The sequence below is a fragment of the Triticum dicoccoides genome, chromosome 4B (genome assembly GCF_002162155.2).
Source record: "Triticum dicoccoides isolate Atlit2015 ecotype Zavitan chromosome 4B, WEW_v2.0, whole genome shotgun sequence".
In the NCBI taxonomy this organism is placed as follows: domain Eukaryota; kingdom Viridiplantae; phylum Streptophyta; class Magnoliopsida; order Poales; family Poaceae; genus Triticum; species Triticum dicoccoides.
The window spans coordinates 347,003,383-347,022,134 of record NC_041387.1 but is presented as its reverse complement, the minus strand read 5'-3'; positions in this window follow the sequence as shown (position 1 = coordinate 347,022,134).

The following is an 18,752-nucleotide window of genomic DNA, read 5'->3' as shown; positions in this document are numbered from 1 at the left end:
GTCGTAAAGGATAACGATACACAGGCATCACCAAACAATGTGCAACAATATGATGCATGCATGAAACATGGCAATATGAGTGTGTTGGGCTAATGCAACTAAAGCCAGAAGGGTTTGAACAAATTTGAGTCAAAGATTCAAATTTCAATTTCAAATATGGCCTTTTAAAGTGCTTTTCCTTGTTCTGATTAAAACATCCATTTAACTTGTTGGATCATGCATGAAAATAGTACAGATGGATAGATTGGATTTTTCTGATCATTTTTCATATATAATTTGTCCAATTTGGAGTTACAGAATAAAAGTTATGAATTTTTGAAGTTTAATTAATATTCTGGAATTTCCTGATTTAATTTAAATCCAGAAATATCATTTACTGCGTCAGCCTGACGTCACAGTGACATCAGCAGGTCAACAGGGCTGGCTTGGGTCAAACCTGACGTGTGGGGTCCACACGTCAGTGACACAGGGGCTAATCCCGTGTTGACCCGGGCTGGTTAGCTTTGACTAAGCCCTGGGGCCCACTTGTCAGCGTCAGTAGGTGGTGGTTTAGTGGCTAATTAACTAGGCCATGTCAGCTCGCCGGAGTTCTGGCCGGCGGCGACCATCAGTGCGGCGGCGATAGTGGTTTTGGTCGTTTCGGCCACCAAATGAACCGCGGAGGCCACCGGAGTGAAGCTGAGGACGACCCGCGGCTCTTGGCGGAGTCCGTTGGGGTCGGGGTGGCCGGAGTCAACGGCGGCGAGCTCGGCTGCGGCGGCCGGGGTTCAGTCGTGCACGGGAACGGTGTTGCAGGGTGTTAGGGGGGGTGTTGGAGCGTGCTACGTGCTCCTAGTGAGATGTGGAGCACGATGGCGTGCTCGGTTGGGCGCTACGGCGATCGTGGCCACGACGGCGACATCGCCGGCGGCGTGAAGCTTTCGGCCGCGGTGGGGCTAGGGCCTAGGGGTCGGGAGAGAGCAGGGGAGAAGGGGGAAACGGTGGCGTAGCTCACCGCGGTTGCAGTGGGCGTCGAAGCGGGCTCGGGGACGCGTCGGAGACGACGAATTTGACGGCGACGGTGGTCGGAGTCCGAAGGGGGGAACGGCGACGTGGCGGCGATGCAGGGCTTCCGGGGACCCGTGGAGCGGTGGGGAGGAAGAAGGGGTCGAGGCGGAGCTTCTGAGCTGGTCGGGGAAGCGAGGGGTGGTCGGGGACGGTGGCTAAGGCGAACGGCGGCGACGGTGAGCTTCGGCCGTGAGAGAGAGAGAGTGAGGGAGAGCCGGGGGAGAGTGAATGGGGTGTCGGCGAGGTCGGGGCGACGACCAGAAGACGATCCACGCGGCGCAACGGCGACCAGGGCGATGCAGAGAGGCTGGGTGGTGCGTGGCGAGCTCGGGCGCGCCATGCTCACCTCCCTGCCTGCTCTGGCGAGGGGAAGCAGCTGGCTGGCACGGGCCAGCACAGTGCTGGGCCGGCTGGGCTGGGCCGCACAGGTAAGTCTTCCCCTTTCTTTATTTTCTGTTTTTATTTAATATAACTGCGACTTTGTTGAATTAAATAAAATACCTAGGCAACTCCAAAAATCACCAAACTACTCCTGGTCCATAGTTGGATTATTTCCAACATGAAACATTTTAGTTTGGAGATATTTGAGCATTTAAATATTTTATATAATTTTAAATGCCCAAATTCAAATAGTTATGATTTAATTCAAAACCCTAGGATGGCCTAGGAAAATGTGCACCACTTTTGGCAGAGGTTCTGAACCAAGGCAAAAATGATGGGCATTTTAGAAGGGCATTTCAGGTTCATTGAAAAATTATTTTAGTAAACCCTAGTTGGTTTCAGAGGGGACTGGGGGTTCTGTCATCCCCATTTCAAGTTTCTGATGAATGAGTAAACATGATGCAACACTCTAATGCATAACTAGCTAGGGTGTGACACACACAACGGCATCATCGTGCGGATGCGGTCAAGTGAAGAATTGGTGCACAGCGGAACGACATTCCGCGGCAACACAAATGGGTGCTGGGGGTCGCGCTTGAACAGCTCCAGAAGCATCGCGTCCAATTCCAAGACCGTGAGGTTTAAATTGAGGCCCGGGCGCAGCCTCATGATATCCACCGAGTTCTTGAACTCCCAGGCGGGTCTCCCCCACTCCTGCAGGGGGGCGATACGGCGGCGAAGGAAATCTGTGCCTGCAGTGAGCCCAGCAAGCCTGAGGCGAAGGATGCGGGTGACGGCAATCTTCAGCCTGTCATCTTCCGGGGCCACGTTGCTCCAATCATTGCCGCGTACCATTGGGGCTTGGCGCACGGCAGTGAATGGCTGCGGCTCCTCCTCGACGATCCAGCACCACTCAGCTCTCCACTCCTCCCATTTGCTGCGGAGCTCTCCCTCCAGATAGGCTTCCTTCTTGCCGACCCTCGAGATCCAAGAGATCCCTCCGGCAAGGGGTTCTCCTCTCTCGACTCGAGGCATGAAGAAGTGTCGGAAAAGGGCTACGTTTGGGTGGACTCCGACAAAGTTTTCGCACAGATGTGTGAAAACTTCCATGGTCAGAATGGCGTTGGGGGTGAAGTCAAGGAGGCGGAACCCGTAGGTGTTCATAATGTCGCAGAAGAATTCAGAGAAAGGCGGGCAGAGCCGCAGTAGAAGAACAGCGCGAAAAAGGGGTACCCGTTCGGAGCTAGTCTCGAAGCGGTGGCCGGGAGTACCCTCGTGCGCGGATGCGCTCACGTCTCCGTCGACCAGAAGAGGTAGTAGTACTCCCTCAGCTCCTTCGCACCGAGCTGAGGGGAGAAGAGGGCCCGCTCCTTCCGCAGCGCCGCGAGCCGCTGCGCCTCGGCTGATTTCACACCCTTCCCCTTGTCGGCTTTTGGAGCCATGGCGGAGGTGGTGGAGGAAGTTGGCGGCGTTGGTGATGTTGGTGGCAATGGGGGGCGGAGCGCTGCTCTCCTTCGGCTTCGGGAAGAAGGGGGGAGCGGCGGAGATTTGTGAGGATGGAGTAGCAACCGGCGAAGTGGATGAAGTGCCCATGTTTCCCCTGCTTATAAAGAGGGAGGGGGCGGACGTTTCGCCCTTCCGAATAAAGAAACCACCCACGATCTCTCCCACGATGCCGCAATCAACGCGTGCCGTTCGGGGAGGGTGCGGTGGATACGGAGCAAGATTCGGCGTAGCCCAGGCCGCGTGTGCCCGTGCCCTGTTTTGGGCCTGGCCCAACAGCGCTCGGCACCGTGTGTGGCCCAAGCCTGGGGGCTCCTGTCGGTGTACTAGAGTAGGGGTACCCTAGTATCCCGAACTTGTGCACGGGCAGTTGTAGCACCCCGCGGCAAGGCTTGCCGGGCGACCACCAAGATCCTTCGTGGTTCCTTTGGAGCCATTCAAGAACAAAGTATTCAAGCAAAGGAGACAAGGCCCCGACAAGAGGAGCTTGCCGGGAAGGCCAACCAAGGCATCCCAAGGAACTTGCCGCGACGCGCCACGCGTCCCGGCAAGGCAACAAGGCCCCGGCAAGAGGAGCTTGCTGGGAAGACCAACCAAGGCATCTCGAGGCCTGGTGAGCGACAAGCTTCCGGGCGCGACAAGACGATGACCGCGGCAAGGCGCTTGCCGCGGCAAGTAACCACTCTGTACCCACGCTCCAGCACATCCACTAATGTGTCGCTCTGAGGGCCTTTCCAGGCGCGCGTGGCGTGAGGCTGTGCAGCCAGCGGTACGCGGTGGCATGCGACGCTGACAAGATCGCCATCGTGGTGAACGGTGGCGTCCCTGACGGTCCCTTTCTGCACTGTTTGGGCGACACAGACGGGCATTTAATGCCTTTGTCCCCTGCCGTCAGGGTTAGGTAGGATACACTGTGCAAGTAGGTGTACCAACCGCAACACTTTTTACGCTTTTACCCTTCTCTGCGTTGCCACCTGTCGGTGACCCCTTGAGCATATAAAAGGAGGCCCATGCGCAACGTAGAGGAGGTTCGATTCATTCGGAAGCCAGAAAAACACTTAGCTCTCTCGAGCAAGAACACAATATAATCAGACAAGCAGCAGTAGGGGTATTATCTCTCCGGAGAGCTCCGAAGCTTGGTAAACTGCTCGTGTGCTTCGCCTCGATCCGCTCTTCGTGCGATCTCCGCCCCCCGCCGAACCGAAAGGGGCCACGGTCCGCCGGCCCCATAGGTGTTCGCGGATCAGTTTCCCTGACAGCCCGTTAAAATCCTACCACGTTCTGGGCCAAATTACGACCTAGATTAGGTCCGGCCCTTTAAGAGGGTTTGGGCTGAATTATGGCCCATATCAGATTCGGCCCGTCAACTGGATACTATGCTTTTGGGCCCACTTGCTAAAGGCCCACTTAGTAATTCGGCCTGATATTAGTTTTGTCCTATTAAGGGCCCGTTTAACATTTCGGCCCTATATTAATTTCGGCCTATTAAAAGCCCGCCATATAGTTGGGCCTAACTACGGGCCGGTTTGCATCCGGCCTCCTCACAGCCGATATCTGATTGGGCCAAACAAGGACCGAGACAATTTTGGCCTGTTAAAAGCCCGTGATTTGATTCGCACAATCATGGGATGGGGTTCATTTCGGGCTGCTGTTGGCCCGGTAGCTGTTCGGCACATTTCAGGCCCAACCTACATCATGATTGCATGACGGCCCGATTATGTACCGTAATTTTACGATTTGGCCGGTTTACTGCGAAGACAGGATATATATACAGTAAAATAACTGCAGCATCGTGAATAAGAAAAAACCTAGACTATACAATAAAGAAATTACAGCATATTACATCCACTGGGCATCAAAGTTCGACACTGTGATAATAAAGCACAAGCAGACATAAGATTACATACACTGGGTATCAAAGATCGCCACCAGTACAAATAAACACGCTGAAAAAATAATATACAAAACCGACAGCACTTCAATAGAGTTCAAGAAAGGTTAGCCCTGCTGGGGAGCTGTAGCGCAAGCAGTTGAGCAAGATGATGAGACTGCGCTTGTTCAACACTTATATCTTCCTCACTCTGAAAGATAAACAAGCAGACAGATGACAGGTTTTGCACATAAAAGTATCAGTGCTGACAATTCATCACATTTCTTACTAACGAATAAAGTGACACAGTTTAAAATTGCAGTAACACAATATGGTATTTTTCAGGTCAAGACATGGCAGGAAATGACATTGTGAAGGAGTTGCCAGCTTTATGACACCACTGGATTACAGATCAAGAACTCATAAGTATCAATGGTTAGTGTGCTGTCAATTTATCCCATTTCAGATTGGCAAATAAAGAGACGGCTTAAATAATAGTAGAATGATATGACATTGTTCATAGTTAAGACATTGCAGAATATGACATTGTGCTGTAGTGGGTAGGTTTACCACACCACTGGATTACGGATGAAGAACAGAAGCATACATGTAGTGCAAAAGAAGATCACTTGCTCTGTATAGTTTAATTTACATGGTATGGAGAAGGAACTTGGTTGCACAACTAAAAACTTAAATTGAGAAAGGACAAACTTTTGTTTATGAACTACATAATAAACTTTAAACATGCAATTTGATGCAAACACCAAAAATAAACAGCTGTTGCAGTCATGCCTAACCAAATATATACAACAAAGTTTGAAGGCTTGAGATGGACAAACTTACATTATTGGTGAAGACAGACTCTATAAAGGCCTTGTCCATGCTGATGGGGGGGGGGGCAATTCAAGAAGTTTACCATAGAATCTTCTTCATAAGCATTGCCTTTATTCTACATTTTGTTAAGAGTAAATATAGATGTGATAATATACGAAAAAATGGGGAATATTTAAGATAAGATGAAGAGTGATGCTACATAACAAAGTAGCTATAAATGTAAGTGCAGCGATACAGGCCAAAGGTACAGCCAAGAGCAATGCACAGCTAAACTTCTTCAGTACCAACCTTATGGTAAGAGTAAATATAGATCTGATGCGTAGAAAATGGAGGGCAAAGGAAAATAAGCTGCAGAGTGATGGTACATGAACAACTACCTGTCATTATAAGTACATTGATAAAGGACAACATGTACTTACAAGAACAATGCAGAGCTAAAAAACATTGGCATTGGATATATTCTACACTAATGTAACCATTCATACTGATCAGATAATTTGGAGCGAACAATTGATAAGCAAGCTATCATGCATACTGCTGTCACATAATGAACCAGGTATGTATGCAAGTACAGTGATACAAGACAACAGGTACTAACAAGAGCAAAGCAGCGGGCAGCATATTTGTGATATCCTGTCGTTCTTTTCGAACTGGAATTCTTCTTCGAGCAGATTTCCTGCAAAAAAGATCCGTAAGGCACATGCGGAAAAGTAGAAGTTCAAATTCTCATGTGATTTCTAGACAGTACCTCATCCTGGGAACGAGACCAGTGCATAAAAAGGTTTTTCCATTCAATGTCTTCTAAATTTAGCAAAGGAGACTTCACCGAAATTCGTTTATAGACTTGCCATCAAAGTGTGATTTCCTCAGGTAACATCGATACTGCTGCAATGCTTCCTTGAAAAGCACAAGCAAGCTTTGCTTGTCATGACTATCCAGATTGACCCTCGCCTAGTTACAACAATGTAATGTAAATCATTGATGCGTTCAATTAGCAGAAAACTAGAAAATAATAACCATGAATAATAGCACTTACACGTAAGTTGGACAGGAAGATGTGAAAATGGTGTTTGTCTTCACAATAATCTTCCCATGATGGGAATATATGCACGTAGTCCCTAACAACATTGAAAGCATTGTCTTTTAAACTGGGAATAAATGGAATGGGGTTCCAATCTGCAGGAATTGGCCGTCTCTGCAGTTGGGATAGGTCTTTAGCCGGTGGACTTGCTGTACTTTTTGCTGGAGTGGGATTTTTCCGTGGTACAGCTGGTGCTATGGGAAATGAAATCAGTATACCTTTTGCTGGAGTGCAGGTCCTGTGTGGTGGGGCTAGTGGTTTGGCCAGTGAAGTATGGGTACAGTCTGCTGGAGTCGGTCCTACGTTTTGTGTCACTGGTTGTACAACCAATATAAGTGGGGTGCTATCTGATTTCTCTGGCACCACCACGTTTTTGAAGGACTTTGCTGGTGCTCCTTCAGGTTCGGCAATCACCCTCTTCCTTTTTGATGTCTGATGCATAAGAACAGCATTTGAGTGGAAAAACATGGTATGATGACATATGTAATATGTATTGATAATGGATGGGCATGGCATCTCGACATATATGATGAGTAAACTAAGCAGATGGCGGTGCAACAAAGTAGAAGAAATGCAAGACAACATATGCAAGATACCCGCAATCAAGAAAACATTGCCAAATTAGAACAAGCACCTTGATGGGTGAACAGGACAGTCCATTTTCCTTTGACTCCTTGAGGTTAGAATAGTCATTAGGATCATATTCTGAACAAGAATCAACAGGTGGGGAGCGTATGAGTTTCATTGCATCCAGAATGGCACTCAATGCCTTGGTGCCAATTTTGTAAGTCATTGTAGTGTTTAGCTTCAAGAGTGGACTGCTGCTAGTGCGACATAAAGCACCTACACAAATCATAGTGTAGATATAACGGGAAAAGCTTAAGCATCAGAGTAAAATCAGCAAAGTGGAACTTGCTAGAATATATGTGCTAGTATTGCCGATACGGCTAGAAAGGCTTCGGATACCAACTCTCTTAAAGTGAAGGTGTGGTACTGTTAATATCAGTGTAACTCTCAAAGGCGACACAGCTCCCCAAATTTCCTTCCTATTCTTATAGGATTCAAGTGGGCAGGCCACTACAAATCCTATTCTATGTTTACAAGATCCGACGAATCAAAGAGGCTCAAAGTGTCCATCACAACCGACCGCATAGACCTCTGCACTGCAAATGTCCCTGTTCATCTTCACTACAAGTAACATACTGTACTACTATCATACTCCCTTCGTTCCAAAATATAAGTCTTGGTAGAGATTTCCACTATTGATCACATATAGATGTATCCAGATACATTTTAGAGTGTAGATTCACTCATTTTTCTCCATATGTAGTCCATGGTGGAATCTATACAAAGACTTGTATTTAGGAACAGAGAGAGTACATATTAAAGAAGAGCGGAAGAGGAACATGGTAAAGAAGAGCAAGCAGATTTTGGATAATAAAATGTTGGTTGCGCAGTGCCCACACATGATGAACCAGAGTGCATTAAGAATGCAACTCCCAGCTGTCTCTCGACCATTTTAGGCGGTTGGATGAAGATCCTACGTCTCCTAACCCTTCTTCTTCCTCGTCTCTGATTCTTCCCATACAGAACACCGCACGGGCCGCCGACCGGACCACCGGCCTCCATCGCCTGTGTTCCTCCGCCACCCCCACCCCCACCCCCACCCAACCCCCACCCGCGTCGAGTTTTCTTCGTTCAGCAAGGCCCCACAACCACCCGAGCCCCTTCGATCGCACCGGCGAACTCCGGCGAGCTCTGAAAAATCGACTGACCCAATTTTGAAATTTAGTCTACTGTGATTTAACTAGTGTGGAATATAAAAGGGGAAAACCATAAGCATTGGGAGTATAGTGTTGAGCATGCCATGGTGGATCTGAAGGTGCAAACTGGACAAAGGCAACTTCGCAACCAAGACAAGAAATCAGAGTAAAGTAGTGGCGATCTATTTTCTTGTTGCGATAAATAAGTTGAGCAGATACGAAAGAGTACCGCCTCTGGTGCGGTGCTGTGTACGCATCTGCTGAGAATTTGACGGTGCTGCGGTAGCAATGGCTGTCGGCGGCATGGAAGCAGATCTAGGAGGGTAGACGGTGGCGGCAGGGCATGGTGGACGAGACGGTCGTAGGAGCGGCGCCGGGAAGGTGGACAACGGCGGGGATGAAGCGAGAGGACGGGATGCAAGGATCCCGGTCCGAAGCCGTGGATGAGAGAGGTTGATCTCTTGTAATGGACAGCGGCGTCGGGGTATCAGCTCCGGCATGGTGGAGGAAGATGGTGGTGGATGTGGTGGCAGTCAGCGGCGGACGGAGGAGGGTGGGGTGGAGAGGGTGTTTTGGCGCCCACGGAGTACGAATGGTGAAAAGGGAGGTAGAGAGGAAGGGGGAACCATGTTTCAGGGTGCGCTTGTCTCAAATGCCAGGAAATTTACAAACTTAGCCCCCGTTTCAAATTTCTACTACATCACAGCAACATTAGTCGGTTGGGGATAGGACGTTAATCTCGCATACACCGAATATTTGCCGACAAGAGTTTGTTTTTGGTGCCACCGTGTATGAATATGAATTGGGGAGAGAGTCGATTTCGGCTGAGGAAACACTGTGTTTTGGCGCCCACCGTGTATTAATCCGGGTGAGAGGCAGTTACGTCACATTTGGGTGAAATTACAAACCTACCCCTATCGAAACGTATAGAAATCCAGCAGATAGGCTTTGCGTGGCAGGGATAGGTAGTAGTAATTTCCATCTCGCAGATTTTGGTTTCGGGCGGTTACTGCGACTTTCCCCGCTTCGTTCAAATTTTGCAGAGTGCACGTTTACCATGCCAACTCAATTCGAATCCCGTTTGTATTCTATATTTTTTTCGGGCGGGATCCATTTTCAATTGGAATTACATTCTATATACATCATTTTTTTATATATACTTTCGAAAGCACAACAAAGAATTCTGCTCCTTTATATGTATAATATGGTTTACAAATACAACGATCTCGAAATCTTAAGGTTGAATTCGAATTTTTTTAACCAAATTATGTTCTACTAAAATGTATGGATCAGTAATATCTACATATTAAATAACATAGATGTGCGTGAATTCATATGAGTATGCATGTTTGATAGATCAATTTTGGTTCGAGTATGCATTACATGTATCATCATCTCGAATTCAAATATTTGAATCCCTTTTTTGTTTACTCCTTTCACGCCCATCTCTCTCGCATGCATGCTCCTTCAGGTAGCTATCACTCTCTTTTCTCTAGCTCATCCGCACGCTCACTTCATGTTTCTCCTATCCTCGTAAACATGGTCTCTCGATGTCTCCCTTGAGAAGTGTCACACTCTCCCTATCACTATACATTACATGGTTTTCATCATCTCTCACGTCTCTACTATTCTCTGGTATCACTCGGTACCTACGCTTTCTTTTTCACTGCCACACACACAGTCTCCACTCGTCTTTCAATTTTTCTTTCTCTCTATGGTATTCTCTCACACACCCTGTCTCTACATATGACTCATACCACTAAAAATTACTCTCTCTCTCTCCTATAGACACAACATTTGTTGTGGTCTCCTTTTCGTCTCCATCCCAGACTGACATTATTTATTTGTTTACCGATCAGACAACCCCGACTACCGTCTCCTCTCTCTCTCTCTCTCTCTCTCACACACACACACACACACACACCACTCCTGCTTCCACTCCCCTTCCCGACTACCGTCTCACACACACCCACACACACACACAAAGCCTCTAGATAGGTTTATACACTCGCACACTCGTGCTTCCACCATCGCATACATGTCTCTCTCCCGCTCCTTGTATCTATGTAGATTTTTCTTCCCTTCTTGAGACACGCCCTCTCGATCGTGAACACACACTATTGCCTCACTTTAAGCTGATACCTATCGCACACACACTCCTTGTGTATTTTTCACATATGCACTCCGTCCTCGTCCACTCTCCCTCTCTCTCTCACACACATGGGCTTTTTGCAACAACTAGCAAGATGCCCATGCGTTGCATGGAACATCAAGATGCATTTGTATGAGTAGTTTATCTTGTGGGGGAAAATGAACAAGGTAAGGCCTTATTTGCAAATGTGGAGAGGGGTGTGGGTATCTTTTTGCAAAATTGCCATAGTTTCCTTCCTATCCGTCAGATATAGATTGGACGGCCTATATTGCAGGATGGCAGGCACACAATCATCACCGACAATGCTTTTTATAAGAGTAGGGATAAAAAAAATAGAGTTGGTGATGATGGTGGGCCTGCCATCCTGCAATGTAGGTCGTCCTATTTATATCTGACGGATAGGAAGGAAAATAAGGCAATTTACCCGCACTCTTCACCACATTTGTAGATAAGGCCTTCCCTCGTTCATCCTTTTCTCCCACAAGATCTTGATGTTCTGTGCAACGCACGGGCATCTTGCTAGTAAGAGAGAAATTAGACATATATCACTTCTCGGATCTTGAAACCAACAACATTCCTCCCTTATCGCATCCAAACCGCCAAAGGAATATATTTTGAGTGAAACATAACATATTTTTAGTGATATACGTATTTCAAAACTTAACTTTTTTTCTATCAAATCGGTGAATATGTATGAATCTACTTGGATCGTGTGGCAACGCATTGGCACATTGCTAGTAGTTATTATAATTTTTTGGACACCAGAGAAACGGTGGAGTACATATACGAAGAGAAGAGGCGCACGCACACAGTCGGCCTCTCGCTGTCTCGCACACATGAGTGTTACGTAAAGGCTACGTTAAAAAATAAACCCTATAACCCTAGGTGCACGATTGCTGCATTCGATGGTACCGGGAACGTGGTGGAGCACCTTTGTAGGAATAGTCAGCTCGCTGATAATTTGATCCGTTGGAGTTGATGGTCGGGACCACAGGTGAACGACTTGGAGCGTGGTGGCTCGCCAGTTGCCACAGATCGAGTAGTGATGTCTACTACTCAACCTTCTTCTTGTAGACGTTGTTGGGCCTGCAAGTGCACAGATTTGTAGGACAGTAGCAAATTTCCCTCAAGTGGATGACCTAAGGTTTATCAATCCGTAGGAGGCGTAGGATGAAGATGGTCTCTCTCAAACAACCCTGCAACCAAATAACAAAAAGTCTCTTGTGTCCCCAACACACTCAATACAATGGTAAATTGTATAGGTGCACTAGTTCGGCGAAGAGATAAAGATACAAGTGCAAAATAGATAGTAGATATGGGTTTTTGTAATCTGAAATAATAAAAACAGCAAGGTAACACGCGGTAAAAGTGAGCGTAAATGGTATTGCAATGATAGGAAACAAGGCCTAGGGTTCATACTTTCACTAGTGTAAGTTCCCTCAACAATAATAACATAGATAGAACATATGACAAGCCCTCAACATGCAACAAAGAGTCACTCCAAAGCCACTAATAGCGGAGAACAAACGTAGAGATTATGGTTGGGTACGAAACCACCACTAAGCTATTCTTTCGGATTGATCTATAAAAGAGTTCGTACTAGAATAACACCTTAAGATACAAATCAACCAAAACCCTAATGTCACCTAGATACTCCATTGTCACCTCAAGTATCCGTGGGCATGATTATACGATATGCATCACACAATCTCAGATTCATCCAACCAACATAAAAGTACTTCAAAGACTGCCCCAAAGCTACTACCGGAGAGTCAAGAACGTCTGCCAACCCCTATGCATAGGTTCCCAAGTGTCACGAAACCCGCAAGTTGATCACCAAAACATACATCAAGTGGATCAATAGAATAACCCATTGTCACCACGGTTATCCCACGCAAGACATACATCAAGTGTTCATAAAAGACTCAATCCGATAAGATAACTTCAAAAGGGGAAACTCAATTCATCACAATAGAGTAGAGGGGGATAAACATCATAAGATCCAACTACAATAGCAAAGCTTGGGATACATCAAGATCGTGCCATAGAGGAACATGAGAGAGAACACGAGAGAGAGAGAGATCAAACACATAGCTACTGGTACATACCCTCAGCCCCGAGGGTGAACTACTCCCTCCTCGTCATGGATAGCACTGGGATGATGAAGATGGCCTCTGGTGATGGGATTCCCCTCCGGTGATGGGATTCCCCTCCGGTAGGGTGCCGGAACGGGGTCCCGATTGGTTTTTGGTGGCTACAGAGGCTTGCAGCGGCGGAACTCCCGATCTATCTTCTGTTCTGGAAGTTTTAGGGTATGTAGGTATATATGGGTGCAGGGGGTATGTCGGTGGACCTCCGGGTTGCTCACGAGGTAGGGGGCGCGCCTAGGGGGGGGGGCACCCTCCACCCTTGTGGACAGCCCGGGGCTCCCCTGGCGTGCACTCTAAGCCCATCAGGTTGGTTTCCTTCCAAAATTAACTTCTCTAGTTGATTTCGTTCCGTTTTGACTCCGTCTGATATTCCTTTTCCTCGAAACACTGAAATAGGCATAAAACAACAAATCTGGGTTGGGCCTCCGGTTAATAGGTTAGTCCCAAAAATAATATAAAAGTGGATAATAAAGCCCAATATTGCCTAAAACAGTAGATAAAAGTAGCATGGAGCAATCAAAAATTATAGATACGTTGGAGACGTATCAAGCATCCCCAAGCTTAATTCCTGCTCGTCCTCGAGTAGGTAAATGATAAAAAAGAATTTTTGATGCGGAGTGATACTTTGGCATAATTTCAATGTAAATCTTCTTAATTGTGATATGAATATTCAGATCAGGAAGATTCAAGACAAAAGTTCATATTGACACAAAAATAATAATACTTCAAGCATACTAATCAAAGCAATCGTGTCTTCTCAAAATAACATGGAAAAAGAAATTTCATCCCTACAAAATCATATAGTTAGGCTATGCTTCATTTTCGTCACACAAAGATGTTCCCAACTTCTATACCCCCGATGACAAGCCAAGCAATTGTTTCATACTTAAACAATCTCAAACTTTTTCAACCTTCACGCAATACATGAGCGTGAGCCATGGATATAGCACTATGGGTGGAATAGAATATGATGATGGGGATTGTGTGGAGAAGACAAAAAAGGAGAAAGTCTCACATTGACGAGGATAATCAACGGGCTATGGAGATGCCCATCAATTGATGTCAACGTGAGGAGTAGTGATTGCCATGCAACTGATGCACTAGAGCTATGAATTCTCAACAAAAGAAAACTAGCGGGTGTGCATCCAACTTGCTTGCTCATGAAGACCTAGGGCATTTGAGGAAGCCCATCGTAGGAATATACAAGCCAAGTTCTATAATGAAAAATTCCCACTAGTATATGAAAGTGATACACATGAGACTCACTAGATGAAAAACAAGGTGCTACTTTGAAGCACAATATATGAGACTCTCTACATGAAGAACAAGGTGCTACTTTGAAGCACAATATATGAGACTCTCTACATGAAGAACAAAGTGCTACTTTGAAGCACAAGTGTGGAAAAAGAGATAGTAGCATTTCCCCTTTTTTTGGGGCCTTTCTTTTTTTATTTTTGGCCTTTCTCTTTTTTTTATTTGGGCAATGCCCTAATAATGATGATCATCACACTTCTGTTGATTACAACACAAGGATTACAACTCGAAACTAGAACAAGATATGACTCTATATGAATGCCTTCGGCGGTGTACCGGGATGGTGCAATGAATCAAGAGTGACATGTATGAAAAATAATGCATGGTGGCTTTGCCACAAATACGATGTCAACTACATGATCATGCAATGTCAATATGACAAAAGTAATGTATGTCATGATGATGATGATGGAAGTTGCATGGCAATATATCTCGGAATGGCTATGGAAATGCCATAATAGGTAGGTATGGTGGATGTTTTGATGAGGATATAAGGAGGTTTATGTGTGATAGAGCATATCGTATCACGGGGTTTGGATGCGCCGGCGAAGTTTGCGCCAGCTCTCAAGGTGAGAAAGGGCAATGCTCGGTACCGAAGAGGCTAGCAATGGCGGAAAGGTAAAAGTGCGTATAATCCATGGACTCAACATTAGTCAAAAGAACTCATATACTTATAGCAAAAATTTAGAAGTCACCCAAAATTCAAATACTACGCGCATGCTCCTATGGGGATAGATTGGTAGGAAAAGACCATCGCTCGTCCCCGACCGCCACTCATAAGGATGCACAAGCCAGGTACACTTCATGTTTCAAATTTGTTACACAACTTTAACCATACGTGCATGCTACGGGACTTGCAAACTTCAACACAAGAATTTCTCAAATTCATAATCACCCAACTAGCACGACTTTGATATTATCACCTCCATATCTCAAAACAATTATCAAGCATCAAACTTATCTTAGTATTCAATTCACTCAAAAGAAAGTTTCACATATCTTGAACACCAAGTATATTAACATTAAGCAAATTACCATGCTATTAACGACTCTCAAAATAATCTAAGTGAAGCATGAGAGATCAATAGTTTCTTTAAAACAAATCTACCACCATGCTCTAAAGATCTAAGTGAAGTACTAGAGCAAATATTATCACGCTCAAAAGATATAAGTGAAGCACATAGAGTATTCTAACAAATTCCAATTTGTGTAAGGCTCTCTCTCATTAAAGAAATTCAGATCTTGATACTTTATTCAAACAGCAAGCAAAGCTAAAGAAAACTACAATGCAAGGATAGCACAACTCATGTGAAGAAGCAAAAACTTAGGCTCAACCGATACTAACCGATAGTTCTTGAAGAAGAAAGGTGGGATGCCTACCGGGGCATCCCCAAGCTTAGATGCTTGAGACTTCTTGTAATATTATCTTGGGGTGCCTTGGGCATCCCCAAGCTTGAACTTTTTTGTCTCCTTAATTCCTCTCATATCATGGTTTCTCTTCTTTTTATCAAAAGCTTCATTCACAACAAACTCAACAAGAACCCGTGAGATAGGTTAGTATAAACCAATGCAAAACCTTATCATATTATACTGAAACAAATCACTTAAATTATTATTCCACATTGAATACTAAATTCCTCTGTATTTTTAATACTCCTATCCTCAAATAGAATCATTAAACAAGCAAACATATGCAAACAATGCAACCATAACAGCAATCTGCCAAAACAGTACAGTCTGTAAAGAATGCAAGAGTATCAATACTTCCCTGACTCAAAAAATTATGAACTAAAATTCCCACTGTAATAAATTTATCATATCTCAATATTCAAAAAGATTCAATGTTAGACCATGCTCTGACTTTTCTAGGGAATTTTTGCAACAGCGGTAAACTTTCTGTTTTCAAACAGCAACATGCATACAAGCAAAATAAGCATGGCAAAGGCTATCCTTGACCTTTTTATTGAAACTAAAGATGCAAAACATTATTCTAACTAACAGCAAGCAAAAACTAACAAAAGAAAATGACGCTCCAAGCAAAACACATATCATGTGGCGAATAAAAATATAGCTCCTAGTAAAGTTACCGATAGACAAAGACGAAAGAGGGGATGCCTTCCGGGGCATCCCTAAGCTTAGGCTCTTGGTTGTCCTTGAATATTATCTTGGGGTGCCTTGGGAATCCCCAATCTTAGGCTCTTGCCACTCCTTATTCCATAGTCCATCGAATCTTTACCCAAAACTTGAAAACTTCAACCACACAAAACTCAAAACAAAACTCGTAAGCTTCGTTAGTATAAGAAAATAAAACCACCACTTAGGTACTGTAATGAACTCATTCTAAATTCATATTGGTGTAATATCTACTGTACTCCAACTTACCTATGGTTCATACCCTCCGATACTACTCATAGATTCATCAAAATAAGCAAACAACACATAGAAAACAGAATCTGTTAAAAACAGAACAGTCTGTAGTAATCTGTATAAAACGTATACTTCTGGAATACCAAAAATTATGAAATAAATTTCTGGACCTGAGAAATTTGTCTATTAATCATCTGCAGAAATAATCAACCTAAAATCACTCACCATTAAAAAATGGCAGCTAATCTCGTGAGTGCTAAAGTTTCTGTTTTTCACAGCAAGATCACATAAACTTCACCCAAGTCTTCCCAAAGGTTCTACTTGGCACTTTATTGAAACAAAAGCTATAAAACATGATTACTACAGTAGAGTAATCATGTGGACACACAAAAACAGTAAGGATAAATATTGGCTTGTCTCCCAACAAGCGCTTTTCTTTAATGCCTTTCTAGCTAGGCATGATGATGACAATGATGCTCACATAAAAGATAAGAATTGAAAAATAACGGGAGCATCATGAAGCGTATGAATAGCACATTTAAGCCTAACCCACTTCCTATGCATAGGTGTTTTGTGAGCAAACAACTTATGGGAACAATAATCAATGAGCATAGGAAGGTAAAACAAGCATAGCTTCAAGAATTTAAGCATATAGAGAGGAAACTTGACATTATTGCAATTCCTACAAGCATATGTTCCTCCCTCATAATAATTTTCAGTAGCATCATGAATGAATTCAACAATATAACCAGCACCTAAAGCATTATTTTCATGATCTACAAGCATAGAAAATTTTCTACTCTCCACATAAGCAAACTTTTTCTTTATAGCATACGTATCATCACAATAATCATCATAGATAGGAGGCATGCTTTCATCATAGTAAATTTGCTCATCAAAGCTTGGGGGACAAAATATATCATATTCATTAAACATAGATTCCCCAAGCTTGTGGCTTTGCATATCATTAACATCATGGATATTCAAGGAATTCATACTAACAACATTGCAATCATTCTCATCATATAAAAACATTCTATAGATTTCTTCTTCTAGTACTTGAGCACAATTATCCTTTCCATCATACTCACGAAAGATATTAAAAAGGTGAAGCGTATGAGACAAACTCAACTCCATTTTTTTGTAATTTTCTTTTATAAACTAGACTAGTGCTAAAACAAGAAACAAAAAGATTCAATTGCAAGATCTAAAGATATACCTTCACTTACCTAGCCTCCCCGGCAACGGCGCCAGAAAAGAGCTTGATGTCTACTACACAACCTTCTTCTTGTAGACGTTGTTGGGCCTGCAAGTGCACAGGTTTGTAGGACAGTAGCAAATTTCCCTCAAGTGGATGACCTAAGGTTTATCAATCCGTAGGAGGCGTAGGATGAAGATGGTCTCTCTCAAACAACCTTGCAATCAAATAACAAAAAGTCTCTTGTGTCCCCAACACACCCAATACAATGGTAAATTGTATAGGTGCACTAGTTCGGCGAAGAGATGAAGATACAAGTGCAAAATAGATAGTAGATATGGGTTTTTGTAATCTGAAATAATAAAAAAAGCAAGGTAACAAGCGGTAAAAGTGAGTGTAAACGGTATTGCAATGATAGGAAACAAGGCCTGGGGTTCATACTTTCACTAGTAAGTTCTCTCAACAATAATAACATAGATAGAACATATGACAAGCCCTCAACATGCAATAAAGAGTCACTCCAAAGCCACTAATAGCAGAGAACAAACATAGAGATTATGGTCGGGTACGAAACCACCACAAAGCTATTCTGTCGGATCGATCTATAAAAGAGTTCGTACTAGAATAACACCTTAAGATACAAATCAACCAAAACCCTAATGTCACCTAGATACTCCATTGTCACCTCAAGTATCCATGGGCATGATTATACGATATGCATCACACAATCTCAGATTCATCCAACCAACATAAAAGTACTTCAAAGAGTGCCCCAAAGCTACTACCGGAGAGTCAAGAACGTCTGCCAACCCCTATGCATAGGTTCCCAAGTGTCACGAAACCCGCTAGTTGATCACCAAAACATACATCAAGTGGATCAATAGAATAACCCATTGTCACCACGGTTATCCCACGCAAGACATACATCAAGTGTTCATAAAAGACTCAATCCGATAAGATAACTTCAAAAGGGGAAACTCAATTCATCACAACATAGTAAAGGGGAAGAAACATCATAAGATCCAACTACAATAGAAAAGCTCGGGATACATCAAGATCGTGCCATAGAGGAACACGAGAGAGAACACAAGA